We start from the raw sequence: 15,783 nt of genomic DNA, 5'->3' as shown, positions 1-15,783 counted from the left end.
AGATACACACCTGTCCATATAAGGTCCCACAGTTGACAGTGCATGTCAGAGCAAAAACCAGAGCTCCGAGACAGCATTGTGTCGAGGCACAGATCTGGGGAAGGGTACCAAAAAAAATTCTGCAGCATTGAAGGTCCTCAAGGACACAGTGGCCTCCATCATTTCTAAATGGAAGAAGTTTACAACCACCAAGACTCTTCCTAGAGCTGGCCGCCAGCCAAACTGAGCAATCAGGGGAGAAGTGCCTTGGTCAGGGAGGTGACCAAGAACCCGATGGTCACTCTGACAGAGCTCCAGAGTTCCTCTGTGGAGATAGGATAAACTTCCAGAAGGACAACCATCTCTGCAGCACTCCACCAATCAGGCCTTTATGGTGGAGTGGCCAGACAGAAGCCACTTCTCAGTAAAAGGCACAATGTCAGCCCGCTTGGAGTTTCTAAAAAGACCCCTAAAGGACTGTCGTGGAAATTCAACAAAGGGACACTCGAAGTCAATAGTTAATTAATCATTCTTTATTGTCAGCTTGCTGGAGAGGTTCCAACCAACTCAATGCACCATAGTACATGTCTATCAGGAGCTCTACAGGAGCAGTCCTGTTAGTTCTCTTATATACTGCAGACAAGTTATATTTGTATGATTTAGCTTATTCATAATTCATAATTGATTAACGTTTGCTTCATTCATCTGACCAACCAATACTGGTTTATGCATGTGACAGACCAATACCTCACACGGCTTCTTCTCTCTAATCTGAGACCTTGAAACTGAGATATCTTTCGTTCTCAAAACAAGGGTCTGGGCGTACTGCCAAATTGAATATACTGATAGTGAGGATTTGTTCAATCAGTCACTTGCATGAACACAGAAATTGGTTCATTGGTCACCAGAAATTGGTTAATTGGTCACCTCTGGTGTGCCACAATATCTGTTTCTCATTCACATGTCCACCCAAAAAGTTGTCTTCAGTGACACTCTGGACACTGGGTATGCAGACGACGCAGGGCTGTCCCGAGCCATACCATAACCAGCATCAAAAGAGGACATTTCCATGGGCTTGGAGGTAAAGCAGCTGGAAGAGTGGGCCACATCCAACAACATGGTCCTGAATGGGGAAAAAGTCTGTGGAAATTCAGATGTTTTTCTAGAGACCATCCATAACCTGCACCACTAATCCTAGGAGGACAGGAAATACCAGTGGTAATAACAACTAAGTATCTTGGTTTTCATCTAGACTCTAACCTCAGTGGTGACACACGTGGAGCAGTCACTCAGGAAGGCCTCAAAACACCTGCACTTTTTGACTGTTCTTGCCCGAAATTGCCTACCCACTGAAGATCTGGTCACAGTCTATACTACACTGGTCAGGCCTTGTCTGGAATACAGTGGAGTGCTGTTAGTTGGATGCAGTGAAAAGCAGCAGGTCCAACTAGGCAGGCTGCAGAGGATGGCCTTGAGGATCATCTCCAGAGGTGGAGCAGTCCAACCACAGCTCCCCTCACTGCAGAGCAGGCTAGAGCAGGCTGCAGTGCACCTGGTGAAGGACATGCACACTCTTGACCATCCACTGAATGACCTGCTCCCTCCAACAAGAGGTAACTGCACCACCAGGCTCCTGAGAAACAGCCACGAACTGTCCTGTATAACTGCCTGTATGAACTGCCTGTGAAACACCACTCTACCCACTACTATCAGACTGTATAACTGTCCAGTAATACTGTCCTGTATAACTGTCCTGTATAACTGCCCGTACGAACCACCTGTGAAACTCCACTCTACCCACTACTATCAGACTGTATAACTGTCCTGTATAACTGCCTGTATGAACTGCCTGTGAAACACCACTCTACCCACTATCAGACTGTATAACTGTCCAGTAATACTGTCCTGTATAACTGTCCTGTATAACTGCCCGTACGAACCACCTGTGAAACTCCACTCTACCCACTACTATCAGACTGTATAACTGTCCTGTAATACTGTCCTGTATATCTGTCTGTACGAACTGTCTGTGAAACACCACTCTACCCACTGCTATCAGATTGTATATCTGTCCTGTATATCTGTCTGTACGAACTGTCTGTGAAACACCACTCTACCCACTGCTATCAGACTGTATAGTAACTCTAGCTCTTAAATGGTCCTCCCAAAAAGTATTTTTTAAATCACATTTTAATATTTAAATTTCCATCGTGAAAAATGTCCTGTAATGTTTACAATTGTTAAATATTCTATTTATGTCACGTATTATGTGTTATGTATTTTAAATTAGTGTTTTCTACATTGTGATATCATTAAAATACTTCTACTACAATGTTAAAACATTCTACATTGTGACATCATTACAATACTCCTGTTGTTTTATGTTTTTCAATTATTAGCATATTCTGCATTTCTTCAGTTTCATCTGTGAGAAAGAATATATAAACTCAAACTTTATAGAAAAGCATATAAATAGCACACAGAAATTGGTTAATAGAAAAACACAAACATAACAATTTCCATCACATGAACCAAGATTCTCTGGTCTGATGAAACCAAGATCGAACTCTTTGGCCTGAATGACAAGGCTGCAAGAAAAATACATATTTTCAACTTTGACTTTCAACCAAAACAAACGCAGATTGGACGTCGGGCAGAGTCTTATTTTCAACAACATTTTGCTAGGTGGGAAAGCCCAATGTCAAAACACAGTTTTAACGTGTCCAAATCAATAACCTTCCCTGTAGCTCAGTTGGTAGAGCATGGTGTTTGCAACGCCAGGGTTGTGGGTTCGTTTCCCACGGGGGGCCAGCACAGGAAAAAAAAAATGTATGAAATGTATGCATTCACTACTGTAAGTTGCTCTGGATAAGAGCCTCTGCTAAATGACTGAAATGTAAATGTAATAACCAATATGCAGAAAATTTAAACATAAAATGTAGTAAAATGACAAACATACCACAACAGTAATCATATTAATTGTATTTTTTTTTACGAGCATCTGCAGAAGACAGTACGTTACATTTCAGTGATGCATTTAAAAGTAGGGGTCCTGAAAACTAAGAGAAACGCAACACTTATTTGTCATCACTCGTTGAAATCAATTGCGCGAGATGAGGTTATAAACCACACAGAATCTGGGTATATCACTGGTTAGAAGACAATTTATAGAAAACAGCTAGCTATATTTACAAGTGTTCCATTTTGATTCAAGTGGGGCACCAATGCGGTAAGTGAAACGCAACACTTTGTTAATCACTTTTTGTTTATCAAATAAATATTATAAATAGTACTCATTCATTTCAGAGCCTGGATTTGTCCCCTGATGAGGCTAATATCCATATCATACTGATATCAATAGAACAGGGTGAAAATGTTTAGGGTTCTACATTGTGACATCATTAAAATACTATTTCTACTAAAATGTTAAAACATTCTACATTGTGACATCATTAAAATACTCCTTCTACAATGTTAAAACATTCTACACTGTGACATTATTTCATTGATATCATGAAGCAACTCCTTCAGGTATGTATTTTCTGATGTTTAATCAGAGATCTTTTATCAGAGTATCTCTTGTCACATTGATCACAGCCATAACGTTTCTCTCCTGTGTGTGTTCTCTGGTGTAATTTTAAATGTCCTGATGAAACAAAACTCTTTCCACAGTCAGAGCAATAGTAAGGTTTCTCTCCTGTGTGTTTTCTCTGGTGCAAAGTCAGCTGTCTAGATTCAGTAAAACTCTTCCCACATTGATCACAGCTATAAGGTTTCTCTCCTGTATGGATTCTATGATGTACTTTCAGGCTGCCTGATTGACTAAAACTCTTCCCACATTGATAACAGCTATAAGGTTTCTCTCCTGTGTGTGTTCTCTGGTGTGATTTTAAATGTGCTGACAAAAAAAAACACTTCCCACAGTCAGAGCAGCTATGAGGTTTCTCTCCTGTATGGATTCTCTGATGTATTTTAAGGGATGCTGAAGAGGTGCATATCTTCCCACAATCAGAGCAGCTGTGAGATCTCTCTGAAGTGTGTCTTCTCAGGTGTGATATCAGTGTGTTTGAGTGAGAAAAACACTTCCCACATTGATTACAGCTATAAGATTTCACTCCTGTGTGGGTTCTCTGGTGTGCTTTTAAATAACCTGAGAAAACAAAACTCTTTCCACAGTAAGAGCAAAGGTAAGGTTTCTCTCCTGTGTGTTTTCTCTGGTGTATAGTCATCTGTCTAGATTCAGTAAAACTCTTCCCACATTGATCACAGCTAAAAGGTTTCTCTCCAGTGTGAATTCTCTGGTGTACTTTTAGTGAATCTGATCTTGAGTAACTCTTCCCACAGTGAGAGCAGTGGTGAGATTTCTTCCCTGTGGGTTTCCGCTGGTGTTTCTTGGGGTGTTCTGATTTGGAGAGACTCTTCTCTGCCTTGTCAGCTTCATGATGTTGTTGAGGCTGCCCAGAGGATCCATGATAGTCACATCTCTCTCCTGTGTGAACGACAAAGTCAGACAGATGGTTAAAAGCCCACAACAGAAATCCACTGTTTATTTTAGCTGAATATGTGACCCACCGTCTCTATTCAGTCTTATCTAGCAACCTTTCAAATTGTGTTTTTTACATTGGATAAAAATACAGACTGAGCTTCTAAACGGCGTATCATAATCTGTAGTTGAAGGAAACATGGGGAAGTAATGCATCTTTAAAAAGGTGATACACTTAGAATCCCATTCAGGACAAAAAGGCATTCAAACATTTTGCTGTGATTTTCACAGCAAAATCCTTAGGAAACATATATTTAGAAAAGGAATACGTTCACCAAATTACCAAAATGGCTTCTCTGAACATTATCTCACCAAGTTACCCCATTAGGCAAACCATTAACAGTATTACATTGTCTATTGTTGTATATCTACAGTGCTTCTCTTTGGTCACGCCTATTTAGCATCTTTCACACCCTCTAGAGCCTTAGACCCACACATCTCTTAAAGAATTCACATTGAAAAATCAAATCAAAAACACATGGTTAGCAGATGTTATTGCGAGCGTAGTGAAATGCTTGAACATGTGAATGTGGCCATGTGATAAAGCAGTGAGGCTTAAAAAAACTAAGAAAATATCTCAACAATAAAATACTTTATTAACTTCAAGTACTAAAGGTAGTAGATTACAATTAGGAAAAACCTAAATCACAAAAAGGTAAAAACAATATCTAGACCTAGGCCTATATCACAAATTACGTTTCACTATGTTGGATCGAAGGTTACATATGTAACCCCGGTTACGTTTCACTATACTGGATCGAAGGTTACATATGTAACCCCGGTTACGTTTCACTATATTGGATCGAAGGTTACATATGTAACCACGGTTACGTTTCACTATATTGGATCGAAGGTTACATATGTAACCCCGGTTACGTTTCACTATATTGGATCGAAGGTTACATATGAAACCCCGGTTACGTTTCAGTATACTGGATCGAAGGTTACATATGTAACCCCGGTTACGTTTCAGTATATTGGATCGAAGGTTACATATGTAACCCAGGTTACGTTTCACTATATTGGATCGAAGGTTACATATGTAACCACGGTTACGTTTCAGTATATTGGATCGAAGGTTACATATGTAACCACGGTTACGTTTCACTATATTGGATCGAAGGTTACATATGTAACCCCGGTTACGTTTCACTATATTGGATCAAAGGTTACATATGTAACCCAGGTTATGTTTCACTATATTGGATCGAAGGTTACATATGTAACCCAGGTTACGTTTCACTATATTGGATCGAAGGTTACATATGTAACCCAGGTTACGTTTCACTATACTGGATCGAAGGTTACGTATTAAAACCCGGTTATGTGAGCAATATTGGATCACTCCAATATATTGGTATCACTCCGAGGCGGAGGGATACATCCGAGGTGAGTATTTACAGATTCACTCCGGTGTACAACTGTGTCACGGCTGGGGTCCGACCCTGTATATTAACCCCATGGCGGCGACACACGTTCTCTTTCATTTTATTGGCAGACGTCCGTATGGTTTGAGGTACAACATTTCTGAAGTTCGCTTTGTAAGTCACTGGTAAGTGTAATATCTTACGTGGAAGGAAACTCCCTGGCTGTTTGCAGCCTGGAGCAGCTGGCCACAATACTACAACTCGGCGTGTATCCATTAGTATGGTGGCGCTTGCTGCCACAAACTGTAATTGACCTTTTACACAACTTGACGACTGGCTTGTTCTATGTGTGTGTTGTGAATTGCTTTAACATGTTGCTCCGGGTTCTGCTCCGCCGTAGCGTGGGTTCTCTGCTAATTACTAATTACTGAACGACGGTGGGGTCCCTCTCCTGCCCCATCGTCTTGTGCTGGGGGACGACAGAGGGGGGGGGGGGGGGGGGCACTGCGTGCAGTGGAGCTACGACCTGTCAACCGTCACCGCCATAGGGACGTGCCTGGGGGACCCAGGCACTCGGGGCGCCAGAGGAGAGATGGGCCTCGGCAGGACCCCTGACACACCCTTCCCTGGCCTCGGCCGCTTTTCCCAGTCTCAAAGGGCAAATTGGGAGGAGGGTGTGGAGTTCCCCTGGGGTATTGTCCACAATGCTCGAGGGGTACCGACTACAAAATCATGTAGTGTACACGCCCCTTCATGTACTGCGCCACCACCGCAGCCTCATCAATGGATTAGTCCACTGAGACAGGAACGAATCAGACAAGTGTCTCTCGTGCCATAAAACATGTATATAATTTGCGACTGCTCAACTAAAAACATGTTGGTTGACCAACAGCCAGTCAACCAAACAATCGACTAGTCGACTAAATGGGGTCAGGCATTATAGACATTGATTCCTGAAGAATAGAACTTATAAATGCCTCAAATGTTTCAACTGTATTTTCCCATCAGAAACCAAAACATAAGCTTGTATAACGCCACTGTTTGTAAACAAACACTGTATAGCCTCAATCTGGTTAAAACTATCATTTTGACCTTATGGATGGCCTGCCCTAAATATATATATATTTCCCCTTTAACACCACACATCAGTTCAACAACTGCAGAGTTTGTGCCTCTGTATTTAAGACAGTACTTACTAGTGTTAATCAGGGAACGGTTTCTCAAAACCATCTTACTGCTAAGTTCATCATTAGAACCATTGGACGCCTTAAGATGCCTTTGGGAATCCAGGCCCAGATATCCGATTTCTTCCTGCTCCTTTTTCGATGAGACAGTCATCTCCTCCTCTTTCTCCTCTTCTTTTACTGTAACATCCTCCTCTTCCTCTTTCACTCTGAACGCGTCTTCCTCTTCTTTCACTGAAACGTCTTTCTCTTCTTCTTTCACGGTAACAGCTTCACCCTCTACTTGTTGTTGTATCGTAACAGACTCCTCTTCCTCCTCCTCTTTAACGAGAGTTTCTTTCTCCGTCCAGCAGGCCTCCTCTTCTTTAGCAGGAGGAGAGTAGCTTAGTGACCTCATGGTCGGAGATGTTAGCTAGCTAGGCTAATGCTAACTTAACCAGCCAGCTAGCTGATTAATTACAACAACACCGTAAATATCAAATTAAACCGGATAACTAACTAGACGACAGTAATGGGTTTTAAAACACAGTGGCTAATATACACTAAAGCGTCTAAAAAGCTTTATTGGTTCGGCTATTTTGACTAGCAAGCTACCGAGGTGGCTGACGAACTGTTGTTGCTGTTGAAAGAAGCGTCCCGTCCACTACATTATACGTCACACCAGCGGCATTGACTTAAAATCCACATCGCCATATGCTGACTAGAGTGGGTAAAATATCACAGTAAAATATTGTTACGATGAATATAATATTTGTTTTCATCTTCAATTCTTGCACATTTTCTCATAAAAAAATATATTTGAACACTGTCTGATCAGGCAAATTTGCCAAACGCCTAAACTTGGAACCAATCAGAAGTCCCGTACATACCCCTGGTGATGTAGGCAGCCAATGGCCTGCTTTGATCTACAATGTAACTACAGCCTTTTGTGAAAACGTGAGCTGCTGTTTGATGAAAGATATATGTTTTAGAGTGCATTTGAAATATTCATCATGCAATAAGAATTATCTTGATAGTATGAAGAAGGAAAAAGGAAGTAAAGACATTACCTTGTTATTTCTAGCAGCTTGAAGAGGCTGGTGGGAGAGAGAGGAGCGAGGGTATAATGGTGCTCCTAGAAATAGAACTTGAGGTTTGCTCACAGCGTTTGATGACTCACCAGGTTAATGGTTTCTCTAGGCTGCAGACGGGACGGGAAGAGGCTGGTGGGAGAGAGAGGAGCGAGGGTATAATGGTGCTCCTAGAAATAGAACTTGAGGTTTGCTCACTGCGTTTGATGACTCACCAGGTTAATGGTTTCTCTAGGCTGCAGACGGGACGGGAAGAGGCTGGTGGGAGAGAGAGGAGCGAGGGTATAATGGTGCTCCTAGAAACAGAACTTGAGGTTTGCTCACAGCGTTTGATGACTCACCAGGTTAATGGTTTCTCTAGGCTGCAGACGGGACGGGAAGAGGCTGGTGGGAGAGAGAGGAGCGAGGGTATAATGGTGCTCCTAGAAATAGAACTTGAGGTTTGCTCACAGCGTTTGATGACTCACCAGGTTAATGGTTTCTCTAGGCTGCAGACGGGACAGGAAGAGGCTGCTGCTAACTGTCTCTTATAAAAGTTGAAAATCTTACCAGTCATTATTCTACTAACTATTTAAAATATATATATTTAACCTTTATTTCACTAGGCAAGTCAGTTAAGAACAAATTCTTATTTACAATGACGACCTACTCCAGCCACTGGGCCAATTGTACGCCGCCCTATGTGACTCCCAATCACAGCCAGATGTGATGCAGCCTGGACTCGAACCAGGGACTGAAGTGACACCTCTTGCACTACAGATGCAGTGCCTTAGACCACTGTGCTACTTAGGAGCTATGACTGAGCGTGAGACATGATTTCCAGAATGTACGTTTCATGCATTTACAGTACCAGTCTAAAGTTCGGATCTACTCAGTTAAAAAAAATACAAAATTCTACTATGAAATAACCCGAACCCATTCTTAAATGGAAGAAGTTTGGAAACACCACTGACACGTCCTAGAGCTCTCCGCCCGACCAAACTGAACAATCAGGGGAATAGGGCCTTGGTCAGGGAGCTGACCAAGAACCTGATGGTCACTCTGACAGAGCTCCAGAGTTCCTCTGTGGAGATGGGACAACCTTCCAGAAGGACAACCATCTCTCCAGCACTCCACCATTCAGGCCTTTATGGTAGAGGGGCCAGACGGAAGCCACTCCTCAGTAAAAGGCACATGAGAGCCCACTCAGACCATGATAAAAAAGATTCTCTGGTCTGATGAAACCAAGATTGAACTCTTTACCCTGAATGCCAAGCGTCACATCTGGAAGAGACCTGGCACCATCGCTACGGTGAAGCATGGTGGTGGCAGCATCATGCTGTGGGGATGTTTTTCAGAAGCAGGGACTGGGAGACTAGTCAGGATTGAGGGAAAGACGAACGGAAAAAAGGACAGAGAGATCCTTGATGAAAACCTGCTCCAGAGTGCTCAGGACATCAGACTAGGGCGAATGTTCACCTTTCAACAGAACAACAGCCCTAAGGACACAGCCAAGACAATGCAGGAGTGACTTCGGGACAAGGCTCTGAATGTCCTTGAGTGGCCCAACCAAAGCCCGGACTTGAACAGAAAATAGCTGTTCAGCCACACTCCCCATCCAACCGGACAGAGCTTGAGATGATCTGAAGAGAAGAATGGGAGAAACTCCCCAAATACAGATGTGCCAAGCTTGTAGTGTCATACCAAAGAAGACTTAAGGCTGTAATCGCTGCCAAAGGTGTTTCAACAAAGAGTAAAGGCTCTGAATACTTATGTTAATGTTATATTTACGTTTTTTATTTTTTTTATAAATTAGCAAAAAATCTAAAAATCAGTTTTTGCTTTGTCATTATGGGGTATTTTGTGTAGATTGATGAGGATTATTATTATTTTAAATCCATTTTAGAATAATTAGTTGATTAATAAGACCCGTTTAGAATAATAACAATAATATGTGGGAAAATGATATTTATGTATATTTATTTATTATTTTTATGATATTTCAAACACACTGTACATAGCATATATGCTCAGTCTCTAACTGTGCATCTCTGAGCTAAGGTTAACTCAATCATTTAATGCTAATACATCAATTGAAAGATATTAGCTCCTTGTTCCTCAACTTAATAATAATTGCATAATGGTAAACCTCGACACTTGCATCTTATATCAAATCAAATAAATGTTTATTGTCACATGAGCCGAATACAACAGCTGTAGACCTTACAGTGAAATGCTTACTTACAAGCCATTTACATTTACATTTACATTTAAGTCATTTAGCAGACGCTCTTATCCAGAGCGACTTACAAATTGGTGCATTCACCTTATGATATCCAGTGGAACAACCACTTTACAATAGTGCATCTAAATCTTTTAAGGGGGGGGGGTTAGAAGGATTACTTTATCCTATCCCAGGTATTCCTTAAAGAGGTGGGGTTTCAGGTGTCTCCGGAAGGTGGTGATTGACTACCCCTAACCAACAATGTTTAAGTTTTAAGAAAAAAAAAGTTACAAATAATTAAACAACAGCATTAAAATAACAGTAGCGAGGCTATATGCAGGGGTACCGGTACAGAGTCAATGTGCAGAGCACCGGTTAGTTGAGGTAATTGAGGTAATATGTACATGTAGGTACAGTTAAAGTGACTATGCATAGATGATAACAACAGAGAGTAGCAGCAGCGTAAAAGAGGGGTCTGGGTAGCCCTTGATTAGCTGTTCAGGAGTCTTATGGCTTGGGGGTAGAAGCTGTTAAGAAGCCTTTTGGTCCTAGACTTGGCGCTCCGGTACCGCTTGCCGTGCGGTAGCAGAGAGAACAGTCTATGACTGGGGTGGCTGGGGTCTTTGACCATTTTTAGGGCCTTCCTCTGACACCGCCTGGTGAGGTCTTGGATGGCAGGAAGCTTGGCCCCAGTGATGTACTGGGCAGTACACACTACCCTCTGTAGTGCCTTGTGGTCGGGGGCCGAGCAGTTGCCATACCAGGCAGTGATGCAACCAGTCAGGATGCTCTCGATGGTGCAGCTGTAGAATCTTTTGAGGATCTGAGAACCCATGCCAAGTCTTTTCAGTCTCCTGAGGTGGAATAGGTTTTGTCGTGCTCTCTTCACGACTGTTTTGGTGTGCTTGGACCATGTTAGTTTGTTGGTGATGTGGACACCAAGGAACTTGAAGCTGTCAACCTGCTCCACTGCAGCCCCGTCGATGAGAATGGGGGCGTGCTCGGTCCTCTTTTTCCTGTAGTCCACAATCATCTCTTTTGTCTTGATCATGTTGAGGGAGAGGTTGTTGTCCTGGCACTATACGGCCAGGTCTCTGATCTTCTCCCTATAGTCTGTCTCATCGTTGTCGGTGATCAGCACGCACCCCTGAGGAATCCCCTTTATGAGGATCAGCGTGGCGGATGTGTTGTTCCCCACCTTTATCACCTGGGGGCGACCCGTCAGGAAGTGCAATATCCATTTGCAGAAGGAGGTGTTTCGTCCCAGGATCCTTAGCTTAGTGATGAGATTTGAGGGCACTATGGTGTTGAACACTTGAGCTGTAGTCAATGAATAGCATTCTCACATAGGTGTTCCTTGTGTCCAGGTGGGAAAGGGCAATGTTGAGTGCAATAGAGATTGCATCATCTGTGGATCTGTATGCAAATTGGAGTAGGTCTGGTTCCCGTACCCCTTCTAACATTCAACCTCCAGCTGTACCCCCTCTAGCACCAGGGTCAGCGCACTCTCAAATGTTGTTTTTTTGCCATCATTGTAAGCCTGCCACACACACACTTTTCGATACATTTATTAAACATAAGAATGAGTGTGAGTTTTTTGTTACAACCCGGCTAATGGGAAGTGACAAAGAGCTCTTATAGGACCAGGTCGCAAATAGTAATATAATAATAATCAATAATGTTGCTCTTTATTTAACCATCTTACATATAAAACCTTATTTGTTCATCGAATAACTCACCACAGGTTAATGAGAATGGTGTGCTTGAAAGGATGCACATGTTGGGTTGTATTGGAGAGAGTCTCAGTCTTAAATCATTTTCCACACACAGTCTGTGCCTGTATTTAGTTTCATGCTAGTGAGGGCTGACAATCCCTTCTCACATAGGTAGGTACGTGGTTGCGAAAGGCATCAGTGTCTTAATAGTGCGATTTGCCAAGGCAGGATACTCCGAGTGCAGCCCAATCCAGAAATCTGTCCGTGGCTTCTAATTAAATTACATTTTCACAGAACCGCTTGTTGCAATTTCGATGAGGATTTTTTGTTCAGATATCGGTAAGTGGACTGGAGGCAGGGCATTAAAGGGATAACGAATCCAGTTGTTTGTGTCATCCGTTTCGGGAAGTACCTGCATAATTGCGCACCCAACTCACTCAGGTGCTTCGCTATATCACATTTGACATTGTCCGTAAGCTTGAGTTCATTTGCACACAAAAAAAATCATACAATGATGGAAAGACCTGTGTTTTGTCCTTGTTAATGCAGACAGAGAAGAGCTTCAACTTCTTAATCATAGCCTAAATGTTGTCCAGCACATTGAATATATTTGCGAAGAGTCCCTGTAATCCTAGATTCAGATCATTTAGGCAAGAAAAAACATCACCCAGATAGGCCAGCTGTGTGAGAAACTCGTCATCATGCAAGCAGTCTGGTGAGTGAAAATGATGGTCAGTAATGAAAACTTTAAGCTCGTCTCTCAATTTAAAAAAATGTGTCAATACTTTGCCGCTTGATAACCAGCACACTTCTGTATGTTGTAAAAGCGTTACATGGTCGCTGCCCATATCATTGCATAGTGCAGAAAATACACGTGAGTTCAGGGGCCTTGCTTTAACAAAGTTAACCATTTTCACTGTACAGTCGTGACACAAATATTAATTTCCACAAAGTTTGCTGCTTCAGCGTCTTTAGAAATTTTTGTCAGATGTTACTATGGAATACTAAAGTATAATTACAAGCATTTCATAAGTGTCTAAGGCTTTTATTGACAATTACATGAAGTTGATGCAAAGAGTCAATATCTGCCGTGTTGACCCTTCTTTTTCAAGACCTCTGCAATCTGCCCTGGCATGCTGGGCCACATCCTGACTGATGGCAGCCCATTCTTGCATAATCAATGCTTGGAGTTTGTCAGAATTTGTAGGTTTTGTTTGTTCACCCGCCTCTTGAGGATTGACCACCTGTTGTCAATGGGATTAAGGTCTGGGAAGTTTCCTGGCCATGGACCCAAAATATCGATGTTTTGTTCCCCGAGCCACTTATTAATGATCACTTTTGCCTTATGGAAAGGTGCTCCATCATGCTGGAAAATACATTGTTCATCACCAAACTGTTCCTGGATGGTTGGGAGAAGTTGCTCTCGGAGGATGTGTTGGTACCATTCTTTATTCATGGCTGTGTTCTTAGGCAAAATTGTGAGTGAGCCCACTCCCTTGGCTGAGAAGCAACCCCACATATGAATGGTCTCAGGATGCTTTACTGTTGGCATGACACAGGACTGATGGTAGCGCTCACCTTGTCTTCTCCGGACAAGCTTTTTTCCGGATGCCCCAAACAATCGGAAAGGGGATTCATCAGAGAAAATGACTACCCCAGTCCTCAGCAGTCCAATCCTTGTACTTTTTGCAGGATATCAGTCTGTCCCTGATGTTTTTCCTGGAAAGAAGTGGCTTCTTTGCTGCCCTTCTTGACACCAGGCCATCCTCCAAAAGTCTTTGCCTCACTGTGCGTGTAGATGCACTCACACCTGCCTGCAGCCATTCCTGAGCAAGCTCTGTACTGGTGGTGCTCCGATCCCGCAGCTGAATCAACTTTAGGAGACGGTCCTGGCGCTTGCTTGACTTTCTTGGGCGCCCTGAAGCCTTCTTCACAACAATTGAACCGCTCTCCTTGAAGTTCTTGATGATCCGATAAATGGTTGATTTAGGTGCAATCTTACTGGCAGCAATATCCTTACCTGTGAAGCCCTTTTTGTGCAAAGCAATGATGACGGCACGTGTTTCCTTGCAGGTAACCACGGTTGATAGAGGAAGAACAATGATTCCAAGCACCACCCTCCTTTTGAAGCTTCCAGTCTGTTATTCGAACTCAATCAGCATGACAGAGTGATCTCCAGCCTTGTCCTCATCAACACTCACACCTGTGTTAACGAGAGAATCACTGACATGATGTCAGCTGGTCCTTTTGTGGCAGGGCTGAAATGCAGTGGAAAGTTTTTTGGGGGTATTCAGTTCATTTCCATGGCAAAGAGGGACTTCATCTGATCACTCTTCATAACATTCTGGAGTATATGCAAATTGCCATCATACAAACTGATGCAGCAGACTTTGAGAAAATTAATATTTGTGTCATTCTCAAAACTTTTGGCCACAACTGTAGTGTCCAAAACATATTTCAAGCTGTCAGGCATTCCCTTGGCAGCAAGAGCCTCTTGGTGGATGCTGCAGTGTACCCAAGAGGCATGGGGAGCAACTGCTTGCACACGTGTTACCACTCCACTATGTCTCCCTGTCATGGCTTTTGCGCCATCATTACAGATACCAACACATCTTGACCACCAAAGTCCATTTGATGTCACAAAGCTGTCCAGTACTTTAAAAATATCCTCTCCTTTTGTCCTGGTTTCCAGTGGTTTGCAGAAGAGGATGTCTTCCTGAATTGACCCCCCATAAACGTAATGGACATATACCAGGAGCTGTGCCAGGCCCGCCACATCTGTTGACTCATTCAGCTGTAATGCATAGAATTCACTGGCTTGTATGCAAACCAGTAATTGTTTCAAAACATCCCCTGCCATGTGACTGATAAGTCGTGAAACAGTGTTGTTTGATGAAGGCATTGTCTGTATAGTTTTTTTGGCCTTTTCCCTGAGCATTGTCCTAGCCATATCCACGGTAGCAGGAAGAATTAAGTCCTCCACAATAGTACGGGGCTTGCCTGTCCTAGCCACTCGGTAGCTCACCATATAAGACGCTTCTTTTTTCCCCTTTTTTAAAATTTAAGTAGACGCTTCTAGCCCCTTCTTATTAATGGTATCTGTTGCTGTTATGCATGTCTTACTACTTGAAAGTCATCTTAATTCTCGCTCCAAAAAAACTAGTGGCTTATTTTTCGCTTTGCCTGTTTGATGGTTCGTCGGAGGGTATTGTTGGGGTAAGTTCCTTGTTCCTTGTCAATCATTGGCTTATTGGTGAAATCAGCAATCAGACAATATCTTCTTTAAGTAAATCAATCAAACCTTTATTAATGCAATTGCAGACAGAAGTTGACAACGGAAACACAGCACATATGTTTCAGAGTAAGTTCTGCAAAATAAAAAAGGTCCAAGTTGTTTTAATATGCTTGCAGTCAACCCCTAGTGATGTAACTGCTTACGTCAACACCTTCTACTCATGAGACCAAGCCCATGCATATACAGTTATACAAACTTGCAGGAGAGAACAATAGTCCAGTGTTTTCTAAGGGCTCAGCAGTAATGTTCCATTCCTGTGTGGCTTACAGTGGTATGTCTGACTTGTCTCTTATCTCTTTCACTCCCCTGCAGGGTTCTGTGTCTTTGAATCTCTTTTAGCCTTGAGGCGCTTTCTCACAGAGGCTGCAATATCTGACTGCAATATCTCACACATCTCTCAGACCATTTCATATGAGGCAGAGACTAG

This window comes from Salmo trutta, unplaced genomic scaffold (assembly GCF_901001165.1).
Source record: "Salmo trutta unplaced genomic scaffold, fSalTru1.1, whole genome shotgun sequence".
Taxonomy (NCBI): Eukaryota; Metazoa; Chordata; class Actinopteri; order Salmoniformes; family Salmonidae; genus Salmo; species Salmo trutta.
Note: the sequence above shows the minus strand (reverse complement) of the source record.